Consider the following 9,790-nt stretch of genomic DNA (forward strand, 5'->3'; position numbering starts at 1 on the left):
CCTTTTGCTTCCTCACTTCTTCCTGTTACAGTTAGTGTTGTAGTATTTCTGGTCAGGTGATCTCTGAGGCAGCACAGATAGAGTCACGAAATGGTGGTTCAAGGCAAGAGATGTAAAAGGGCAATATTTATGTAAATATATATTCCAGTTTGGTAAGATTCTTTAATATGTCATTCAATTTGATATAAACTATCTGTTGCTTAACTATTCATTTTGGGGGTATAGTTTTCCTTTAAAGGCAGGAGCCGAAGTATGGTGTGCTTCTTTTCCCCCTTTCTTCAAGAGGTTGCATATAAGTCAATGGGAGAAGTCTCAATGATTTTTTGATGTGCGCTGGGTTTTGTGCAATACCCTGAAGTTTTCTGAGTTTTTGGGCAAAAAGCATAAGAAATCGGGTGAAAAATACAAAAAAAAAATCAAATCTAATTTTTTCCCTCAAAGCACATTTCCGGGAAAATATGATAATAAATAAGGGTAAAAAACCCCAGCGGATTTTATCGGCATTTGTAGCTGAAGATGTTGAGATAAAAACAGACTTTGATAAATAAACCCTTGGAGTAATGTTTAATTAGTGATATTTACAGTAATTTTAATTCTATGGCTGTTCCCATTCACATATCAAGCAATACAAATAAAGATAAAAAAAAACCTTTTTGCTCAAACAACCTGTGCTAATATGTACTACTGAAATGTGGAAGTAACTTCACCTCGTGCAGGGTGTAATTTTCCTTCAACTCAAACATTATTTCTTTTATTGAGTGCTTAAAAAGTATATTTTGAGAGAGCACATTTGCAGAACTAGCCAACCAGTATTCTAGTAGCATCTAACATCTAGTAGCAAATGTACTAATATGGTTGTGTCTCATCCATGCAGCTTCCTATATAATAATAGAGCTTTTGTTATACAGCTATGGAAAGCATTGTTGTACATAGTAATGCAGGCAAGGGCTGACATTAATAAAACATTTATATCAAACCTAGACATGGTGATGAACAATTTTGGGACCTAGGGATTAGAAGCAGCTGTATTCTTCCATGTGGTCTGAAGGGCACAGTAGGACAATAAGTGACTAAGATATCACTCATTGTCTGTCTCTTTCTTTTTGCTTATACACAAGAGGAAAAAGTGTTCATTCACAGGCAAGGAGGGTTGCCCACCTGTGTTTTCTAACCTCATTCCCAGAATTCTTTCACAAAGCAGCCCTGGAATCCAGCATGTTTTACTCTGCTGGATATTACATCTATCACAAAGAGCCGTTGCATTATATGAATTATAAATTTGCAATACTAAAAACATCCTTAAATCCTTTGTTAGTGACGGTGAGTGACTGCTGCCCTTGAATCCAAAAGCACTTTAGCTTTTATTTCCTATTGACCTTTTTTAAGTACATGGTGACATAGTAAGAAATCCCTGTCTAAAATTGCCACTTTTAATGTCCCATTTTACAACAGGGCTGCCCTCTGTGCATACATTGTGATTTATGCTCCTTCACATCCTTGATGATTATTACACCAAATGGATCATGGTTGGTATTTCCAGCAGTGTTTTCAGTTGTCCTGTACATTGTTATAAATCTTGTGTCTAGGGAGAAAATTAGCCAAATCCTCAAATTGATCTTGTGCGGTAAATTGCGACTGCAGGAACTCTGTCGATAAACAATGTGGGTAGTGCAAATAACGTATCAGTTTACTTTTAATCAATGCAGCTCCTTGCAGTTTATTGCACTCACAATGGGCCTAAATCACAGGGCACTGTTGTTTTCAAAACCTTTTAATCTAATTAGAAAATCTTCTGTTTTACTGGTAATAAACATTCAGTAAACTGTCTGCACCTAATTGAGCTGTAGTAATTTATATGGACTCCCCACTGTTTTTCCTTTTAGACAGGCTGTTTTATGTCTTTAACTAATGAAATCTCAGAAATCACCCAGTAGATCTGATCAGAGTTTGCCAGTGAATAAATCTTCATTACAATACATTACACAACATTCTGCTGTTCTTCTACATTTGTATGCTTCCTGGTCATTGGCAGATTTTCGTCATTTATCACGGATTGCCCATAAAAGATGAATTTATTTTATTTTATGGAGCCTGTGATTCTGTAAGTGTGCCACTGTGCATGTTGCTAGGAAACAAGGGACCTTGCAACCTATACTTGCTGTTGCCATTGAAGACTGTTTGTGTGGTCAACTGATGTTCAGATGATGGTATTATTAATAGATTTTATTCACTTTAGACTACAAAACACAACCATATTAACCAATTTAATTAGGCTTAGGCGAATTTGACCCGCTTCATTTCGCTAAAAAATTCACAGCCAACGCCCAGTTTTGAGGAGAAACAAGGCGAAAAAGTCACCCAACACTAAATTTAATACAAAAAAATACAATTGTGCAATTTTTTTTCAGTATCTCTAGCTGTTAAATTTTCATGTCTAATCCTCTATGCACTTTTTGGATTAGACAGGAACATGCAGTCTTCACCGATACATGATTGACTTGGCCAGCTCTAGCAAAAGACCTACGGCCTTTTTGACGTATTTCCCAGTGGTATTGCGGCATTTTTAAAAAAAACAATAAAAAAGAATATACCATAGGAATGGTTTTCATTGATGACTGTAATGCCATATTTAGGGTGTTATTTATTAAAGTCTGAATGCCAAGAAACTCGAAAAATTCTATTTTTTTTTACTATAAAATCCAAATTTTTAGTGGAAAACAATTAATTGTACTTTGAGCCTGCAAAAAACCCTCCATCTTAGACCTGCCAAGGTTGTATATAAGTCAATGGGAGAGGTCCCTATCCTATTTGGACATTTCTGTGGTCTGCGCTGGAATTAGCCCAAAAATTCAAAAAATTCGGGCTTTTCAGGAAAAAGCCCAAAAAAATCAAGTGATTCAGGAAAAAAATTTGAATAAATTGTACGGTTCGATTTTATAGAGTTTTTCCCGACCTGATTAAATCAAGCTATTTAATAATAGGTCAAATCGTAGATTCTACTTTACTTGGACTTTTTTTAATAAAATAATCAGAAAAATTCAGATTTTGATAAATAACCTCATTAATCTCCTTAACATATATCTAATTTCAATTGTCTATGTATGTTGAATTATGTTTCCTTGTTTTACAGATTGTGTTAGTACAATGAAAAGATCTACTTTGTGTTTGTATGTGGTTAGTCGTAATCCTAATGATTTGGGGATCCTGTGTAATTTCATAGTATGAGCATAGTGTTTGAAAAGCTTTACATATTATTGAAACTCAGCAGTAAGTAGGTACAAGTGATATTTGCTTTGCTAGGACTGAAATGATCAATACGTGTTGTACTTGAAGCCACTATCTGAAATTTAACTGGAAATCATGATTTTAAATTGATCCATGGAGGATAAAGACAACCAATGTGGTGATGGACATTTTTTTCTGTTTTTTTTGCTCAAAACACATTGAAGTCAATGTGCTTTTTTTTTTTTTTTTTTTTTTTTTTTGCTGTTTTTACCCATGACATTTTCTTGCATGTTTTTTTGCAGTGAAATTTTGCAGCAGTTTTGCTCTAAAGGTACATTGGACGCCCTTTTAATATTTGTAATTTACTGAATAAAATAACAATATAAATGCCTTAAAAAGAAGACATACATTCAAGTGAGCTTTTTCTACATCGATGGTAATTTGTAGCTGCTAATTCCCATTTTATGTCCTGTAGTTTTTTAAATTAGCAACAAAAATATTCAGTGTAAAAATAAAAACTGGGCAAATAGTCAAAACAATATTCTAATTTAGTTAGTTAGCCAAAAATATAATGTATAAAGGCTGGAGTTACCAGATGTCTAATAGCCAGAACCGAACTTACTGCTTTGCAGCTCTCTTGGTTTCCACTGATTGGTTACCAGTCACTAACCAATCAGTGACTTGTGGGCAATATAGGTCATAACTGTTTGCTTTTGAATATGACTTGCATGTTGAGGATCAATTGCAAACTCACTGAACAGCTATGTCCCATGTGCCCCCCCCCCTTCAAGTTGCTGACTAACTCAGAGTTAGAGAGCTGCAAAGCAGGAAGTTATGTTCTGGCTATTATGTTAGACATCTTGTTATGCCAGCCTTTATTGATTACGTTTTAAATATTTTAAAAACATTAAACTGTTCCTTTAAAACAGTAGTCTTGCAGTGGCCTACAATGTACATTATAACTTCTATGATATTTACTCTGATTTAGTCTGATCATAGTTTAAGCTCAGTTCATTAACACTGTGCACTGAACAGTAAAATACAAATATTCTACACTGCTATATTGTGTTACATACAGATATCTCTGATTTTAGAGCTCTGCATTAAAAGCAGTGGCCAGTTCCCCAGTTCCTTCTAAGCAGATGTCCTTCCTGTAAAGGTAGTCTTTGGCATTCTGTGTTGTGTTTTTCCTTAGGGGCAATTGCATTTAAATCAAATGAAATATCTTCCCTAACCTCTTTAGTATGCTGGAATAATAACTGCTCCTTTGAGTACAAGCAGAGAATGAAACAAAGCATTCTTTAATAAAGGACTGAGCATATGCCATGCTTAATATATACATACAATAATTTAGTAAAGCAGTCAGAGAAACAATTGTTGCCATTCCCATTCAATCTTGTTTCAAGAGGAAGGACAATTAGCCTTTCCTTTCAAATGTTGTCCCAGTGTTAAAACGCCTCTAGTAAGTCAATAACTGCACAAGGTGCACTTATTTTTACACAGCTCTTTCACTTTTGCAATAGTTAATGATTATGTTACAATGCCATTTATTTTCAGTGATATGGACAGAGGGACATTTCAGGGACAATTCTGGACTTTTCATACTACAGTTCAACTGAATGTCTCTGGGTTTTCTGTCAAGGGTGACACTACCATCAATAAGTCGGATAGATAATGACATTCTGTAGATCCTAATCTAATTAGCACTAAAGACTCCTTGAACAGAAATTCTACTGCTGATGATAAGATGAATAGATGTGGCACTTGTATAAGATGTACCTATTCTCAAAGGAAGAGCACATGCCTGATCTGTGACAGAGTGAGAAAGGTCACATTTCATTAAGTGACTGTCCCTCATTACACACAGCCTGTTCACCCACACAAGGTCACAACATATTTTTTAAGCTATAGAGGTTATACAGTAGGTGTTCCAGCTTACTACACAAAAAAAAATCTAATTGAATTTTAAAACACATACTTTATTATTTTTCTGTCTTCTAAATTTTTTTCTGATGTTTTGCAAATGATAAATAATTAATGCTAACATTAGGGGCTTATTTACTAAACTTGTTTTAATCTCAGTATTTTATGAAAACAAAGTCAACCAAACTCCTTTCCATGAATTGAACTCATTTATCAAAAATGTTCAAAAAGATTGAAGTGACAAAACATCTCAACAAAATTTGCATTGTACGATTGCCCCTCCTCCAGAAAACTCAATTTTTGTTGTCAATCAGCGGACAAAAACCTGACCTTTTTCAGAAGTATCCATTGCAGATCACAATGTCAAGAAACAACTTCAGTGACATCTGCCATTGAATTCTACATGACCTCAACAGGTTTGAGATGGTGTATTTTTGGATTTTTAGCAGTTTGGGATATGATAAATCTCTAATAAGTAGAGTTTTTATTTCGAGTTGTTTTCCCCTAACAGCCTCAACCAGAAATAATCAAGGTTTAACAAATGGGCCCCTTAGTCATAAATACATATTCTATAGTCTGTTCATTAATATTCTAGTTTAGTAAATTTTGTGGAATAAATTGAAAAAATAGCTTGGTCTACTGGAGTGTGGCATGAGTAGACTTGATATTTGAAGCAAACAGTGCCTTCACAGAGGGGGTCTGCTATCTGGGCAGGGGTGTTGATGTAGGATGGCTGCAATTTACAGGTGGCTACAACATACAAAAAAAAACAAATCTAAAAATGTCAGAATTTATATAATATTTGCCAAAATTGTTTGGGTTAAATGAGAACGGTATACACTGACTCCTCTTTTAAATATAATATTAATTACATCACAATACAATATTTTTTTAAAGCCCAACAAAGCCACCACCTATCGCAATTTTCCTGGAAGTCTCCAAGATGCTTTACTCGACAGACTTCAGAGCCATGCTGACCTAGGAGCATTGTATTCCTCTTAAAGCCTAGAGGCCAAATCTAAACTGGCTTTCTGTGGGATGCTGAGTTGTTCATGTCAAAGATTTGGCATCTTCTGGTAATACTACATATTTTGTCTAACTTTTGCAGGGTATCCCAATGCAAGGTATATAAGGCCCTTTAGTTAATTAAGTATCTGTAGCAGGCCCAGGCAGGCAACCTGTAGATTCTGGCAAATGCAAGAGGGGCTGCTGTAAGATACCATAGATAGTCATTGTTTATTGGGCCTGTGGGCACCTGCTTGGGCCTGAAATGTCAGGGCTTATTATGAATTTCGGTCTGGACCTGATTTGTTGTCCCACATGGTCTTACTTCACCCAGCAACTGAAGTTTGCAACAACTCAGCTGAACCATAACTACAGAGGCTAATTGTGGTTAAGTAGATTCACCTTTGTTTAAGAAGATTTACAATCACCTTTAGTGATGGGCGAATTTGCGCCATTTCGCTTCGCCGGAAAATTTGCGAAATTCTGGAAACAGCAAAAAATTTGCAAATGGCGTATGGTTTTTCTATGCCAGCATACGTTTTGTTCTATGCAGGCGTCAATTGTTTTTGATGTTGGCGAATTTTCGCGGACGTTTCGCGCCTGGCGAATAAATTCGTCCATCCATTACAAAAAACACTAAGCTAACTTTAAACGGAATAAAAGGTAGATAAACCAGCGCTAAAAAGCTCGGGGAAAGAAGAAAAAAATATATATTGTGTAGTATTCCTTTGTTAGGTATATAACACCCCTGTGGCTATTAAAAGTAAGACCGTGTCTCTCCACCTGTGCGGTTTAATCACCCCGCAACCGTTCACCAGAGTATAAATAATTCACCGCCTGTGTTTGACATACGAATATACTCACAGACGTTTTAAATATTTGTTCGCACTAAGAACGTTCGTTGTTGCTCCGTTCGTTTTGGCATCTAAGGACATATGCTTAACATCGTGTAAAACAATTTATTTGAACAAATTTAAAAATTTTAAAATTTCACTCACAAAACTTTCTTGAGGTATGCACATATAAAGAGTCAATTCAAGGTCCTCCCAGCTCCACCACGATTTGTTCCGCTGTATGAAGTTGTTAATTTGCCGGCATAGTCAGCGTGCGGTGTTTGGGCCCCCTTGGATGACGTCACAGCCGACGCGTTTCGTCTCAGACAGACTTTCTCAAGGCTTCAGAAATTTCTCTGGACATTGTAGACAATATATAACATTTTTCGTTCTGCAGTTAATGTTTTGTTCAATTTTAAATTCTCTTTTGTTTACTGTTGAGTTAAAAGTTTTTTTCTTTATACCATACTTACAGGCTTTGCAAAGGGAACAAGGGTGGAAACCTGCCCATGTACATTCTTTTATTTTATTTTTGGTTTTCTCGGTCCGAATTTAAAATTGAACAAAACATTAACTGCAGAACAAAAAATGTTATATATTGTCTACAATGTCCATGTGGACTACAATATATAGGCAAAACAAATAGAGAATTAAGGGAACGCATTAGGGAACATGTAAACAATATTAAAAAAGGGAAAGAAAACCACAGTGTATCCAAACACTTTAAAGAACATCACAAAATGAACCCCGCGGGTTTAATGTACTGGGGTATAGAGGTAATAAAAAACCAATGGAGAGGAGGTGATTTAACAAAAAAAACATTGCAAAATGAGAGTAAATGGATTTATAGGGTAGAATCATATATACCTAAGGGGTTAAATATAGATGTTAATTTAAGGGCTTTCCTATAATCAAAACTGGGTAATGAGAAAAGAAATTTGAGAAGTGTGTATACTATTAATAGGAAATGGGCAATACAATGCAAAAGGTTTTAAAGTTTATTGGTAATTTTAGGAAATTTGAATTGTAACAGATGTACATGTAAGAAATGGACAATGCTTTGTAAAATATATATATTCTTAAATTCAGTGCACAAAAAAAAAACGGGTTGCTAGGACAACCGTTACGATCGGTAACAGGAAGTACGTCGTAGCCGTTGCTACGATAACGAAAAGAACAAAAGGCGCACTTGCGCAGAGAAATTTCTGAAGCCTTGAGAAAGTCTGTCTGAGACGAAACGCGTCGGCTGTGACGTCATCCAAGGGGGCCCAAACACTGCACGCTGACTATGCCGGCAAATTAACAACTTCATACAGCGGAACAAATCGTGGTGGAGCTGGGAGGACCTTGAATTGACTCTTTATATGTGCATACCTCAAGAAAGTTTTGTGAGTGAAATTTTAAAATTTTTAAATTCGTTCAAATAAATTGTTTTACACGATGTTAAGCATATGTCCTTAGATGCCAAAACGAACGGAGCAACAACGAACGTTCTTAGTGCGAACAAATATTTAAAACGTCTGTGAGTATATTCGTATGTCAAACACAGGCGGTGAATTATTTATACTCTGGTGAACGGTTGCGGGGTGATTAAACCGCACAGGTCGAGAGACACGGTCTTACTTTTAATAGCCACAGGGGTGTTATATACCTAACAAAGGAATACTACACTATATATTTTTTTCTTCTTTCCCCGAGCTTTTTAGCGCTGGTTTATCTACCATTTATTCCTAACCGAACGGATTTCCTAACCGGCAGAGGGGCGTGAACTACAGAACCTGGATAAAAAATTTTTTATTAACTTTAAACGGAGGCACAAGCACTAGAAACACTCAGTTGATTACTGTCAATATTGTGTCATCATTAGGATCACATCCTAACCCAACAATTTAATTTTAAATTGGTATAACATATTCCTGAAGTACACAATTAGTAGAGAAAAGAGGGCATGGAGTAACCACCGTGTTTGTAACCACCAAGCATTAAACAACTTTATTGGATGGCAATTTAAGAGAAGAAATTATATGTCAACTAGTGATGAGCGACTCCATTTTACTTGCAGAAAAATGAGCAAAATGTTAAGAATTTATGACCAATGCCCAATTTTTCATGGCTTTTTTTTCATGCAAAATATATTGAAGTCAATGGGTGATTTTTCATGTGGGTTTTCTGCTGTGGTGATTTATTCTGCCCAAAATACCTTGAAGTCAATGGGTGCTTATATATTTTTTTCTCATAGGAATGTTTTAGCAGTAAAAAATTGCAACAGTTTCATTTAACAAATGCAGATGGCAAAGCATGGAATTCATTGCACACCCATGCCTGTCGCCACTTGCTTAAGCCTTTAATGATATGCCTTCTGTTCTGTCACCCAAACATACCTTTCGCCCTCTCAAAAGTTTGTATTACCCTAGTCCCATTCTTGTTCTGCATGGAATGTATGTTTTGGTAGCCGAGGATGAGTAGAGTATAACAGTGCTTTATAAGCAGGTTCATGCAGCCATTACACTTCAACAGTAACTTAAACTCTAATACTTTTAAGCAGTATAGCGAATACTATGTACACAGTGACACCTACAAGCCCTTTGTATAAACACCACACATTACCCCTATAGTAGGAAAGCATTTGGAGATTTGCTTTGTAAGATGTCATGTAGTTTTACTTGAATTGGACATGTGAGCCAAGCTTGCTTAAAATCAGCAGCTATAACTGTAGATGATAGTAAATCAGTCAATGTTGATCCAGTGTATTAGAAACTGCATGTAAAGGTAAACGTGACAAACAATCAACAGTAACATTTTTC

The sequence above is a fragment of the Xenopus laevis genome, chromosome 1L (assembly GCF_017654675.1).
Source record: "Xenopus laevis strain J_2021 chromosome 1L, Xenopus_laevis_v10.1, whole genome shotgun sequence".
NCBI lineage: Eukaryota > Metazoa > Chordata > Amphibia > Anura > Pipidae > Xenopus > Xenopus laevis.